Source organism: Malus sylvestris, chromosome 12 (genome assembly GCF_916048215.2).
Source record: "Malus sylvestris chromosome 12, drMalSylv7.2, whole genome shotgun sequence".
NCBI lineage: Eukaryota > Viridiplantae > Streptophyta > Magnoliopsida > Rosales > Rosaceae > Malus > Malus sylvestris.
In genome coordinates, this window is record NC_062271.1 from 26227788 (window position 1) to 26243689 (window position 15902).

At 37.9% G+C, this 15902-nt stretch overlaps 1 pseudogene; it reads right to left on the reverse strand.

Moving 5' to 3' along the window:
- Window positions 1–12202: 12202 nt before the first annotated feature.
- On the reverse strand, window positions 12203–13038 carry LOC126592304 (prohibitin-3, mitochondrial-like; annotated as a pseudogene).
- Window positions 13039–15902: the final 2864 nt, after the last annotated feature.

Below are 15902 nucleotides of genomic sequence, written 5' to 3' on the forward strand. Positions count from 1 at the left end.
TACTTGTGTTAAATAAAACTTTCATCTCCTCTTTTAATGAGACATGTTGCACCATCCGTATTTCGGACAAAATTAGAAAGAGTAATGCTAGAGAGATTAAATTTGGATACAAAATTTGTAAACTAAATGATGTGTCACCAATAATACGTTTATCAATGTTTAAGTAATAAACTAATCATCAACTTTTATGTTTTTTAATTTTTAAAATTTTGTTTACAAATTTAGTCTTCCTACCATAATTACCTGAGAAATTTCTCCTCAGGTTGAAGGAAGAAGGAGAAACGAAAGTCCAAGATTCTCAATACGATACCACCACGCGATTCAGGTCTATTTTTTACAACCAAGGGCTGGATGAGACTCCACATAATGCTATATTTGGTTGATTGCTCCACACGCGCTTGTTCTACACTTGTTGTTATCGTACGGCATCTTTTACGACGTCATTGCATGAGGGTAACTCTAGTGTCGTCAGCCACTGGTTCCTACTTGGCTTTGTCAACATTTACTTATTTACTTTGTTTTTAATTTTTAATTTTTATAATATTAGCAAACCAACAATAAAAAAAATGAACTTTAACGAAAAGCTACTGGTACTGTTCATTTTAATGAAAAATCACATTTTACACTAAAATGTCAATTATGGTACTATTCACTTTACCCTTTATTTTGTCATTATCGTTAAAATTCAAAAATTTCAACCTATTTTTATTAGTTTTCTTATAAAAAAATCACTAGTTGTTTGGCCATCTATATTATGGTATTATCTTATCCTAATTCTGAATATTACTCTCTTCCCAGTTGGGCAAATTACGATTGCATCCTTTAGAATTGTGCTCGTGGAGCCTTTGAGTTGAGATTTTAGTTATAAATGGCAAAGAGAGTGGCATTGGGGTTGTTAATAAGACGACACTAAGATGGTAGTTTACAACTCCAACGTCCTTGTTCTAGGGTATCGAGTCCGTCCATTCCAGTCTCAACGCGTGGAGACACATCATTGGCTTCTTCTAAACTACTGTCGCGATTCATATACTTCAAAGATGAATTTTCTTTGAACTCATATAACCTCTTTTTATACCCAACTTACTCTCTACACCCATATTATTTTTAATTAAACTATCAATATCTCTTTAAACCTAAATTTACTACTTAAATTACCCTTGGAGACCCAATTCAATATATAGATCTCTCTTTACACCCATTCAAAAATAAAAACTCAAAATTAATGTTCTACAACTTATTCAAGGCGTACATAGAGCAACATCTCTCACATATTTGTCTTGTGCTCAGTGGAGTTCAAATCTTTTGCACTCATAAGGATTGCAACCCCTCTGTGGCTTTTCTAATTTCTTAACCCAACTTAACATTGTTAAGTCTTCTGTTATCTTCTACTTGCAAAAACAATCTTAATTGCAAAAGGAGTAACTTAATAACTTAATCAAACTCATCGTATCCTGTTGCAAAAACAATCTTAATTACAGAAAGAGTACACTGCAATTACCTCATAGCCACACCTAGAAATCACCACCTGCAAAAGAAACCCAAATAAGAATTAAAACCCAATAATCAAAGTGAACCTATGACACATTGTTTATACAAAATTAGTTCTAACCTTAATCCCAAATTTGTTGAATCGATAATTAACCTCAGAATCAGATGCTTGAATCAAAAGGAAGCATGAATTTTCTCGTGTTATTCGGTCTTTCCCACCAGAATCCAATCTATGACATTTGTCACTCTGATATACAAAGTCAAGGACCTGGTGGATACTGGATATGATGTAGTACTCGTCACTCTGATGTACAATTGAGTCGAGTTTAAATAATTATGTTGCTCATATTCGATCCTTGCTCCTGCATTTGTCAAGTTCAAGCATAATTTTAATTAGAGCTAGGTATAAATTGCCCAACTCCTTCGTAGAGGATTTTGTTGAGATTATATCAATTCATCCTTTGGTTGGAGGATTCAAAACTTTAAAATCACCACCATTGGTAAAAAAGAGCTTGTTTTATTGTATGAGAGTGTCTTAGTATTTTAGTTAGAATGAATGTGGAATAAAGATTGTGTGATGGTAGAGTTTGATGTGATGAGAGGGTTTGATTATTAAGTGGGTTTATTGATAAATTTTAATTTTATTGTTAGTTTTATCTTTACTTAATGATAATTATGCAATAGGGTAAAAAAGATAATTCACATTTAAAGTTTAAATTGGGTGTAGAGAGAGGTTATTGTATCAAACTCGAGTGCTATTATTGTATTATATATCCCTAGGTTTGGAGAAACTTTTAGTTGTAACGGGAACACGGGTGGTACACTACGTGTTTTTATGTAAGTGGTGGGAAATTTTATTTTTTAAGTTATTAACTTTTTAACACTCATATCCCACCATTTATATAGCGACACGTGATGTAACACTCTGTGTGACGGTCACACTGAAAAATCTCTTCTAGATTTGGGGAGGTAAGGCATCGATCTAAACAAGTCAAAAAAGAAGTATATCTTGTGTCCCATTTGCTTCATTGGAGTAACAAAGAATTTAAGAGTGCGTTTATTTTACTAGATTATCTCGAGCTTGACTAATTTGAAGGACTACGAACTAACTTATTTTTGGAATTCAAATATTTTTTTGTTATTTTCTAATTCATTTCATTAATTTTTATTATTATTAATCTTTTTTTTATTATTTTATTTTTTTATATTTGACTCACTCTCTCTTCCCTCTCTCTACCTTTCATTTCTTCTCTTCTTTTCATTTGATGTCTCTTCTTCGCACCGTCCACAATTGATCGTAGTAAAAATCAAACCCAGAAAAAATCCGACTAATAATTTCTCTTATTTTCATTTGCTTTCTCTTCAAATAAACCCATAATTTATCTTAAAATAAAACTTAGAAAATCCCAAATTGTTTTTTTTTTTTTTTCAATTTGTAGAGGCTTCGTCGGTCGTTGCCCGCTCTAGTTGGGAGTTGTTGTAGACGACGCTATGTAGGCTTGAAAACGACTCAGGTTTGGAGACGAAGACCATCAGCGGGGATTTAGGTTTTGACGGCGACCATCGACTACAAGGACGATGCGAAGCAGCCTGGATGAGTCTGAGGCGAAGCAAAGCAGGGATTGGAGACGAGATTAGCAATCCGCTCCTTTCCGCGTGGGGGGGGGGTGGTTCTCGCTAAGACCACCTAGCGAAGGATTTTGTTTTGTGAATACAAGTCCAACTTAGTCCCATTAAAGTCAGTCTCTCTTCACACCAAATACAGACTAGTAAGCCAGTCCAGTCCAATAAAATTTAATGAAGCCAAAATAAACACGCCCTAGTATTTTTTTTTATAAAAAGAATAATAATAATAATAATAATAATAATAGCTACAGTACCAGCTAGCCTCTACTGTATGCATGTCATTTGTATAGTACCAGAGCTGGGGCAAAACAACTTACGTGTTCTCACGTAATTTTAAGTTTTCTTCTTTTGGCAACTTATTCAGGAAGAGATTGGTAACATGCATATAGTCATGTCACTAATCTATAGTAGTATACATATGACAGTATGGTGTATTAATTATATATATAAAAGACTCATCTAAAATTACTTTAAAATGACTGAAAATAATTTTGGTTAAAATGTTTTAGGAACTAATTCTTAGTAAAAAAATGTTGTGTTTGGCTCATATAATTATGAGTTGGCAACCATTTCCTCTCAACTTTGTGGACTTTGGAAGCATGTTTTGTGGAAGCATGTTTTGTGGAAGCATAATTGATGGTGCATGTCTATAAGTGAAGGCATTTTTCATACACAAAATAGAGTGAGCATTTGGCTCTCTCCATGAGGAAAGCATCAGAGAGCATCCAAAGGGGGAGAGCATTCGGCTCTCCCATGGGAAAGCATGGGCAAGGTTGAGAGAAAATCAAGAGAGCTAGAGTGAAAAATATTCTAGTGAAAGAACTCTTGGGGTAGAGTGAGGCTCTTGGGAAAATTCTATGAGTGGGTGTGCAAGGGATTCGGGATTGGGTTATGTTGATTTAACTCATGTGTACTTGTACTGTTATTCTCATAGTGAAGAGCAATATCTCTCCGGGGACGTAGGCAGGTTTTTGCCGAACCTCGTAAATTTCTCGGTGTCTTTATTTCTTGTATTTTATTATGTTCAACTGAGTGTGATTTTGATGAGGTTGTAATCTGAATCTCGTTTCCGCACTGATGAACGGGCCAAGGCACAACAAAAAACAAGTAACAAATTCTGGAAAAACACTTTTCTCTATAAATATTTTTAATTGTTTTAAAAGTAATTCCAAATATCGATTAGTACCCACATCCATTAGTATAAAGGGAGCCGGGGGCGCATTACATCCATGTCACTAAAGTTTTCTTCCTTCACTTTATAAAAATTAAACTTAGTTTATTGCAATATTACTCGGGGATAGAAGGAAAAGGGAAGCTAATGAATCTAGTTTATTGCCTAGTTGTAGTAAAGATACATTATCATTGGATATATTTTATTGGAATTGGAGGAATGCGTTCAGCGCCAAGACGTAACCCAAAAGTCATAAAAGTTAACAGGAGATCGATAAAAATCACACGAAAATGGAATCAAGTTATAATAACTTAATCATGTGAATGCGAAGAGACGAGTTGTTGAATGCCACTTGACCTAATAATATTGGAAGAAATGGTGTGTGTTATATAATGACAGAAGTTGATCAATGCAAGAGATCATTCCAATACATGTCTGCTAATTTGTTTAGAAATTTATACAAACTCACATTTAGGCTTTAGTTGTTACTAGCAAGGAATGCCCCGCGATTGAAAATTGTACAAGTTTTTTTTTTTTTTTTTTGTATATAGTACTATTTACAGACAAAGGATATATAATACTTGATGTGTATGTACATACTATTTACATACAAAAGTTTTTGTAGATAGTCCTATTGGAAACCTTACGAAATCTGCAAACAATCGACCTATTTCGCCCTGTCAGAACCAAATTGTGTAATTGAAACTGACTTTCAGTCGTCAATCGATCTCTCAAAACAACCAGAGTCTCTATTAATTAGGTCTAGAAGTTCCCTGAATGGCTTTCCCCCACCACCTGGTTCGTCGATTGACGACTTAAGCAGTCATGGTTCTAGAAGTTCACTGATAGACCTTAAGTAGTCATGGTTCCAGATCTACAAACATGTAAAAAAGAGTAGTTAGTTAATAAAATGATATTGGTACCTAACTAAACATTATATGCTTGAAACAAATAGTCAAAGACACATAAGGTGTATGTAATCAGAATTTACCTAACATTAAGTAGTAAATTTACCAATATCAAACATAAGCTTAATTTCAACACAAATGTATAATTTCAGATTGAGATACATTTTCCCACGCATCCTAGAATATTATGGACTCAAACAATTCAAAATCGTGATATAGAGTAGCTAAATGAAATGAACAACATAATTCTTCAGTTAATTTTATCAATCACTTAAGCATGCAAATTACAACAAATATCGTTTCAATCTTGTGGCAGAAATGGACAAATCCTTTTCACATAAGCATTTAAATTTGAACGAAATATATAGCATGAAAATAAATACAATATTCCTTAATTAGCTATATGATCTACCTTTGTTCCTTTACAAAATATGTAGCATGCTACATATTGTGTTTGATTTCCTCTATATCAGACTATATGATCGGAGTTGGGGGACTTCGATTGGCATTCATAAAAAAATTCTGAAGAATTTAGACTATTAGGCAGATTACTATTGTAATTCGTCCTGGCCTATTTAGGAAATTCTTCCTTCACTAGTCTGAGTAAGCCATTACTTTTAAAAATAAAAGCAAGCAAACTTTTGGTTCAATTGTGTAATTAAGATGATTTGCTTAGCCCATGAAATGCATTGTGTAAAATGAATATATACCATCATTATTTCTATTATTGATTGCGTAAATTAAGTACTCATAATCTTTAGCCTAAATTTTAAGACTGAAAATTTAGATTATTTGAAGCTAACAAATAACTGAGTTATGATCAGAATAACAAATAATTGAGTTATCAAATGAGAAATCATTTATGTTTTTAAATTAGTAACATTGAAAATCAAAAGTCTGATTTGGCAGAAACAACTTATAAATCTAAGGCATGTACATATAATAGGTTAATCTCTCTTAAATTAGTTCTACATCTCATATCTGGTGATGTGAAGGGCTTCTTAAACTTCAACTTTTTAAGTCAACACCCAGCTTCCCAAAAAGAAAAGAAAATGAAGAAGAATTTAAAGCACTGACCATTTCAAGCAAAAGAGCAGCCATTATTCGGAGCCAAATCTCATTCCTTAGCCTTCTCAGTCGGGTACTCGACTTAATTAGGAGCGAAATAGAAAAACAATTTCAAAAGTTGTCTTTGAAGCAGGGAAAACCAATCCAAATTATATTCGTGCAACTCATTGAAATCAGATCAAATAAAAATAATAGATGACCTATTACCTGTAAGGATGAAGACTTAGTAAAATCATTTTACCAACCCAGGAAACCTCTGCCCGTATGATTTGTAACTGAATGTGGCAGAAGAAAAAAATGAAGGTTCGAAGAAATGATGACGACTGGAGTTAGTTTTTATCTGAAGCCATCTCCAACCGAAGGCTCCAGAGGGCTAGAGGGCCAAAAATAGCCCGAAAACTGTCTCCAATCGAGAGCTAGGCCAGAGGCCTCGTGGGCCCCACGGAATCTGAAAGTGCCAAAGGGCTAGAGGGCTGGCCCCTTCCAGCCAGCCAGCCTCGGGCTGGCCAGAATTTTTTTAAATGTGTCGGATTTCCTGTCGGTTATAACCGACATGAATAATTTAGATTATTTCAATAGTGTCAATTATAACCGACACGAATAATGATTTAAATATTACGACTAGACAGGAATATTTTTGATTAATTACTATTCGTGTCGGTTATAACCTACACGAATAGTAATTTAAATTGCAATAGTGTTGGTTATAACCGACACGAATAGTATGAAAAAATTTGAATACAACAGCTAGCTAACTGCAGCTAGCCGTTTTATTCAATTTTTTTTTTTTGAATTTAAACCTTTTTTTTCTTCTATAAATATGGTGAAGCTCTTTCAATTCTTCACTTCATCTGCAATATTTCTTTCAAATTTTCAATAATTTCCTTCAATTTTTCAATATTTCCTTCATCTACAATATTTTATTTCAATTTTTCAATAATTTCCTTCAATATTTTTTCAATAATTTCCTTCAATATTTCCTTCAATTTTTTCAGTAAAAATGGTCTCATCTGCAATGAAAGGTAGGGCTTGGACCCGAAAATAAGATGAAGCTCTTTGCATGGCTTACAGATAGGTCTCGGAAGATAGTGTGAGGGGGATTTCTCAAACAAGTGAAGGTGTTTGGAGTCGTGTGTCCAAAAAATACTTAGAGTTCTATGAAGGCACCATTCCACCGAATACCCGAAACCACGAGAGTTGTTCTTCAAGGTGGAAGAAACATCTTCATCCAAGTTTAAATAAATGGCATCAAGCACTATTAGCAGCCGCAAGTAGACATGAAATCGGCGCGAATTACTACGATGAAGTTAGTGTTTTCACAGTTTATTTTAAATGTTTAATTATATTACATTTAATTTTATAAATTAATTTCCTTTAATTTTTGTAATTATATTTAATTATATTACATTTAATTTCATGAATTAATTTCCTTTAATTTTTGTAATTATATTTTCTAGGTACGCCAAGCGGTGGAATTGTATATGGAGGGCAGCTCAAAACCCTTTCAGTTTCACGGTTGTTGGGAAATTTGTAAAGGGTGGGTGTTATTTGAAGATCCACCTCAACATAGAGCTCCTACACCGGTGTTCAGAACTGCATCCTCAGCTGCAGATATGGATGAAGATGGATCTTCTACCATTCAACAAACAAGGGTAGAAAATCCGTCTTCGGGTGAAGGTTCCATACCTAGGGCTATGGGATGAAACAAGGCGCGAAGGTTGAAGGAAAAAGGCAAGGCAAATGTTGATTACGCCGCTCAACATGAAGTGGCGGCCTCATTGCGATTAATGGCGGAGTAAAATGTCCTTGAGGCGGAAGAAAGGAAGTGTAGGCATGAAGAACGGGCCAAACAAATACAAGAAGAGATGGATGATAAGAATATGGAAAGGAACACTTCGAATTACACTCCAATGAGTAAGGCCTATTTTGATAGGAAAAAAAAAGGAAATTATGTCTCGGCGGCAGTTGTTTACCTCTGACTATACTCCTACAATGGCGGATGATGAAAATGATGTTGATTATGGATTTTAAATTTAAGTTGTTGTAGTTTTTAAATTTAATTTGTCGTTTTTAAATTTAAGTTGTAGTTTTTAAATATAAGTTGTAGTTTTTAAATTTAAGTTGTTGTTTTTAAATTTAAGTTGTTGTAGTTTTTAGATTTAAATAATAAATTATGTTTGGCCCTCGGTTGGAGACGATTTTTTTGTGACAGGGCTAAAACGAGCCCTATGGCCCTTTGGCTCTCGATTGGAGATGGAGGCAAATATGGCCTTGTATTGTTCATTAAAATATTAATATCTTGGAGGGCCAGAGGGCTAAAACTAGCCCTTTGGCCAACCCTTGGTTGGAGATGGCCTGAACGTGTCCATATACTTATTTCTCTTTCTTACACGAAATTATCCATTTACCAAACAAACCAAGATAAAAGCTCATTTTACGGTAATATGAGTGTAGCAGCATCATCAAAATAACTATAAAATCATTAAGGTTCTAAAAGACGTTAAGTGTTAGTTGGGCGACGGGTTGGGGCCTAGCGCTTAGGCAGTTAGGCAGGGTCTAGGCGGGCGTATAGGCGAACTAGGTGGATTTAATTAAATCTATTATATTTTGTGTAAATAAGTGTCTATTTATACTTAAAATATATATAATTTCATAATCTACAAAATAGAATAACATATATATTATGAGCTATTGGAACATAATGAAAACATAGGAAACAAGCATATAATATGTGTTCATTTAAGTATTCAACAAATCTCTTACAATTTATTGAAAAGAATAGAATGCAAAATGAAAGTTATCCATTTTCTGTCTAAGTGAGTCGCAACCTAGGCGGGTCTTGGCGAGCTCATTTCTTAATTTTCAAACGCCTAGGCATTAATCGGGATGGTAACCAGCTGGCTAGCACCTAGGCGGGGCCTAGGCAGCATTAGGCGGTAATTTTTAGAACAGTGAAAATCATAATGGATTGTAATTCAAATTTTGTTTTGCGAAAACAAAAGAAAAAGAAAACAAACTTACAATAATTTAGCATTCAATCTTAAGTCCTGCTTAAAGAGCCAAATCTGAATGCGATATGTATGCAATTTTCCAAAAATACAAATAAAAAAAATCAAAACTCTAGTAAAAATTTTAACCGAGATGTGAGCTTTGTAAGAAACCCAAATGACAAAATCATCAAAATAGAGTAGAAAAGACGACTTACACTTTTAAGTTATAGAAAAAAAAAAGAACTTAATTTTTTTTTAATTTAAATTTTGTCTTAAAAAAAGAAAAATTCAAAATCCAACGGCTACATGACGTCAGGCTGGCGTCATGTGACCGTTGCTATTGATAAACTGGGCCCCTCAAACGGGTTGGTTGACTGGCTAAGGATGCCTAGCCCAATGACCAAAGGGATGAGAAAAGGTCTGGTGGGTCCAGTTTTTTTGCCAGCCTTGCATTGGAGTTGGGTTTTGTCTTAATTGGGGATAAAACATGGCCTTATCCATTAGAGATGGCTTAAGACCCTTCATTCCATAACCACCACAAGCACATCAACACAGTCGTCGCGGTGGATCTATGACATCCAAACCTCAAAGGTGGGATTCCAAACTAAAGGAGAAAGTTGTTGGCCCTTGTTCAAAGTTCATAGGAGATACCAAAGAGGAGGGAAGCCATATTAAGAGGTAATTTCTCGTTTATTTTCCCACTACTATGAAACCCTAATCCCTTCTAGCGAGGTCCAATTTCAATAAATTCGTGCAAAATTATACTAGATTAAGCTTTACCCATTTTCTATTTCCGAGTATAATTGATTTCCATAATATTTGAATCAAGCATTCGAATTTGTTGATGCACAAAATCCGGCGGATCTTGGACCAACGTAAATCTGACCGTGATAACACAAACACACAAGAACACAAAGATATATCGTGGTTCACCTCAAGTTGGGCTACGTCCACACTGATGTCGTTAAATGTTGATGAAGGCTACAATATGCATGGAGGCTATAGAGGCTTAGTATTTGCTCTCTGTATTATTCTCTGCCTCTCTATCTGTTTCCTTTCTTCTTCTCCCCCCAAGTGAAGGTGAGAAGGATCCCTTTTATAGAGTAAGGGTTCCCTCCCCTCTTACATAAATCGTGGGCTTAGTGATGAAGCCTAAATATACGCCCAAATATCGAGGCCCAATATATGGTACAACAGGAGTCCCCCAAGTTTTCAGTCAAGAGAGTCTTTTGGCTGGAGACTTCAAATTCAATCCATGTGTGGGTCGAAATGACTAGATGCCGTCCAGAACTAGTACTCGACATGAGACAGTGCTTAACGTCAAGCAATACTTAGCTAAAGGTAGCACACGTTGCGAGGTTGCTCGGCTAGAGGCAATGCTCTCGGCAAGGTGGTTGCGAGGCTGGAGGCGGTGTTCGTTGCGAGGCGGCTCGACTTGTGGCGTTCTTTATTATGAGTATGCACTTGACGTCAGCGTGCGCTCATTATGAGTTGATTCTTGACATGACTCGGGTCTGCTTGTCGGGTTCGCATATTGGGTCTATGTGTCGGATCCGCGGATCGGGTCCACAAGTCGGGTCTTTGAGTCGGGGCCATGCATGGGGTCATCGAGTCGGGGCCATCTGTAGGGTCTTTGAGTTGGGTCTGTGAGTCGAGGTTCGAGCTCAAGGGAGTTCAGGCACATAGGTGTCCAAATAAGCGAGTGTCCGAGCAAGTGGGTGTCTGGTCAGACAAGAGATCACCGTTCAGACTAAATCTTTGTCACCATGAGCATGTGGCTCAGTGATCCATAACTTCATTCGTAACAATGTTGATCAACTAAGTCCGCGCCATGAACCACCAAAGTTATGTCACCCTAAAATTTAAATAATAAAAGGTGTAATTTGGTCAGACTTGCCACATGTTATGGAAAATAGTCGTATGATAAACCATTAATAATAATGTAAAACATATTATTATAACATGTCACCCCGTTCGTTTAGGCAGTAATGCCATTTATATAACAGTAAAATAATGATAGTAGTAATGATGTGTATGCGTCGTGACCCGGCATAATAAGCGATGTAGTGGGTGTACATCTAGTAAATTATCATTGCAATAATACAATAATACTCAAAATGATGTAAGTGGGTGTACGAATTAAAGAGGGTTTTTAGGTGAATGTGATCAGCCTTCCCATGTGTCTAATGGATTAAAATAATAAAATATGTGTGATGTGATATGTTTTTTGTTAACATAATATTAAAATAATAAACAATGAGCTGTAAAGGGATATAAATATGCTCTTATCTTCCTCGTGTGTTTTTTTTTCAAACAGTGAGATAATGGGTACATATTATACTCACGTATGATTAAAGTTTCATCCTAACATTTAAATAATGAATAAAGTATTCAGAAATGATTAAAGTTATGTTTATTTTAAAAGAAAGTGGTGGACACTTGTAACAATTATCATAACCAACATCAATAACATATTAAAAAAATAAAGTTATCATCTTTTGCATGTTCTCCCGTGGGTTTTTCAATGGGATTGTGGATGATCATAACATGTATCAATAACATATTAAATAAAAAAGATAAAGTTCTTATCTTTTGCATGTTCTCCCGTGGGTTGGGCATGGTTGACAGTTGCAGGTTACAACATGGGTGAGCAGTGGCTTGGAGGTCAGGGATGCCAGTTGCTTGAGCTATTGCGATTTGGAGGTCATGGCAATACCGCTTGTCTTCATGAGCGAGAGAGAGATGCAAGAGCACTGCGAGGGTAGTGAATGACAGCAGAAATAAGGAGTTTCCGCTGGCCGTCGATAATCAGAGACCGGCTGTTGTAGCTGACCTTGCGGGCCGTACCTGTTGCCAATAGTGCGATTCCCTGTATGACCTTGGGCTTCAACTGAAAAGCCAACGTCTGTTTTCTGGCAACGACATCCTTCAGTTCTAGAAACTGATCATTTTCATTGGTTACCAACAGACTTCTTTCGAACTCGTCCGGGTGTTCCGACCAGTTCATGTAGAAACAAGAACCTGGCAAGCGTGTTAGCAACCTCTCTGGATGCCTCGATCCTCCTCAGCTCGATCAGTCTTATACCCGCCCATGCAGTCTCATCAGAGATGAGCTTCCCAGCCTCGCTCTCACCCTGTGCCCGGATAATTGCAGCCGGCCTTTCCTGCTCAGTCTTGGCCACCACAAACTTGGACCGCTCCGCCTCTTGCTGAGCCACCTATTTCGCCTCCACGGCGCGCGAGAACTTCAGCCCGTACGACAAGTGCATGATGGCCATGTCATCCAGAACAATGTTGAAATCCATGGCGTGGCGAATCAAGCTCTCGCGCACGAGCGCTAACACGTGAGGGCGCTCGGTGAGAAGCTAATCGGTGTTGAATTGCGCAAAAACGGCATTCAGGACCTCATTGCCGATGGAGGGAAATACCTTCTCGTCCTATTCGAGCCCTAAGGTTTTCAAGATCTGAGGGAGTTGAGTGAACTCGGGGCGCGAGAGTACACGGAGGGTGAGATTCACCATCTAGAGATCCTTGGTGCCGGAGACGGAGGAGAAGGTCGGGTGTAGATGTCGAAGATGTAGGGCTTCTGGAGCCATGAGATTAGGAAGTGGGTGCCTCCGCCGATAGGGTCGTTGATGACTTCGCAGAAAAGATCGAAGAGGACGGCGCGCTGGCCGCCGTCAACGGTGTAGAGTGAGGAGTTGAGGATTGTGGCGCTTGCGCCGAGGTCGAAGGCCGCGCTCACGAGGTTGGTGAGGAAGGACATGGCAGCTTGGTTGCTTCCCATCCTGGTGACGATGAGAAGATTCGAGAGAAAGGATTGCAGATTCACGGTGGTGAAATGAAAAAAATGAAATAGAACCGACATAGCTTTTCGTGTCGATTCCCACAAATGGCGCCAAATGTTGATGCATAAAATCCGACGGATCTTGGACTAACGTAAATTCAACCATGAATCACACAAACGCACAAGAACACAAAGATATATCTTGGTTCACCTCAAGTTGGGCTACGTCCACACTGATGTCGTTAAATGTTGATGAAGGTTACAATATGCATGGAGGCTATAGAGGCTTAGTATTTGCTCTCTGTATTATTTTCTGCCTCTCTATTTGTTTCCTCTCTTCTTCTCCCCCCCAAGTGAAGGTGAGGAGGATCCCTTTTATAGAGTAAGGGTTCCCTCCCCTCTTACATAAATCGTGGGCTTAGTGATGAAGCCCAAATATACGCCCAAATATCGAGGCCCAATATATGGTACAACATAATTTTGTACAAACAATTCAGGCATACTGTTTGAATCTGATTTTACACTATCGTCCCATTGCATTGAAACCATTATATGACTCCAAAACTAAACAGATTTTTCTTGATATTACTATTAATTTTAATCATGGTAATTATCTTGAGAGAGATCTTTTGAGTTTGAGGAGATCCAGATGGATTAAATGGGATTAACATGGTGCGTGAGTTGTGAAAGTCTACAAAGTCATGCCTTTTTTGCTTGGATAAGGGATTGAACTAATCATATCTGATTTGAGAAGCATGCAGCACATGATGATTGGATTGATTCACAATCAAATTGAGTTGGTTTGTGATTTTCCATTTGAATTAATGAAGATTACATGGAGATAGGCATGCATGCAACATCTAAGGCAGAGACAAACCCACGTGGCTTCTTGTTATCAACCTAGAGTTCCATTTGAGATAGAATACATCTCATCAAGCAAGCACGTGGCCTCATCATGAAATATTATGCGTGCGTTGAAGGAGATGAACAACCAGATGATGGGTTGAAGGAGGAATTGTAATTGGATTGCAATTCTTTATGAAATTGCATGGATGCGTCTGTGCATACAACTCTGGAGACGGAGTTTTGGTTGGAAAAAACACGTCATCCAATGGGTTTACAGCCACTATAAATACAGAGTCGCATGCAACATTAAAGGCATATCTAATTTAACACACAAATTGCCCTGCGCAAACTCTCGCTCTACGCGAAGCCTCTCAACAACCTTGAGATTTTTATTTTATTTTCTCGCCGACACATCTTCAGTTTAGATAAACAGCACTGTGAAGACAACTGGCGACATCCTCAGTTTGGATAAATAACACTGGAGCCGTAGAATCAGTCGATCAATGAGCACTTTTAGTTTGCATAAACAACACTGCTTCTCGGCCAACTGATTACCTATCCAAGTCTTGGTCGACAAGGGTTTTCGAGTCCTTGTTGGTAGAGGTCATCTCATCAGCCTTCTCGGCGAAGTAATGTGTTACCATGTTACTACATTCCGCACATTGAAAGCCAAATTTGATATTTGAACTTCACAGAACTAGTAGCCTTATCTTCAGGCTCTAGAACTCGAAGGCCGAGATGTGTTCATTCCTCAGCTGCAGTCGCAAGATCAAGAAGTCAGCAGTGCGCCTAACGCGACATCAACACATTTTACTCCCTGACCGAGCTCGGCCGACGAGTTGGCATGCCCCACACACAACCGCAAGACGTAATTAGCTTATTGATTACTTGGCCTGTGTGCCACATAGGCTTGGTAGTTTTTAAGGTCAACACATACATGTTTGGATTTTTGTGGGAATTTGTAGCTAGAAATGGTAGCAAATTTTGATGTGGAAAGAATAATGGGTTGAATCTGATATGCAGATAATATCATGAATCATGAAATGCGGTGGTTTTCAAATTTTAAGCGTCGAATGTAGGATGCCATGTTCTTGAATGGTTTAGGGATTATATTAGTTTTTGGCTTTTGTTGGAACTAAATTGCAACCAATGGGTTTCATTATAAAACATTGGTAGATTAATGGATATGGTTATTGTGAGACCATATTTTGCACATCTCCGGAATAGTGAACAACGCAAGGGTCGGAATCCCACTGCCAATAGGGTCCTGTTCATTTTGTCGACCTGTTTCGGAATGAAAGAGGCATTCCGGATAATACTATAGCAAAATAACAACACGGGGTGGTTGGTTACAGAGGGGAATCCTGAGTCAACTCTGCAGGCAGAGTTTTATGGCATTATGGCCTTGTTTGGCACACCGTATAGAGCATCGGATAGGACTAATTATACGGAGCCGGTTGTTTGGTGCCTTCCCGTATAAAATAGTCGCCGAATTAGTTTAATCAGTCTGCCTATTTAGTCGGGTATACACCTGCTTAATAAACCCTTCCAAAATGAGTGGATTATTAGTCCGGCTCACTTCCCTCTCTCTCGCACTTCGTTTCCACGACATCTCCTCTCGCCGTCGTCCCTCTCGCCAACGTCGTTCTCCCCGTCGTCATTCTTACCGGCACTGTCAACGCCTACGGCCTCCATGTCTTCCTTTGCTATAAGATCCCCGAGGTCTGGCCGTCGCGCGTCGAAGGCTCTGGGCTTCTTTTACAACTGGATCTTGCAAACAGTCGGGGAAGAAGAAGAAAGGAGAGAGATGGAGGGAGTTTGGGGGGGTGCGGCAGAGAGATATGGGCAAGAAACTGTAAAGCTTGCAATCCGGGCTTTGCTTGAGGTTGTCGAGAGTGAAGGAAAACACATAGAAGTTGCTGTGATGACAAAGGATCATGGTCTGAAACAACTTGAAGAAGCTGAAATTAATGCCATTGTTGTTGACATAGAAGCAGAGAAAGCATCTGTTGTGGCCG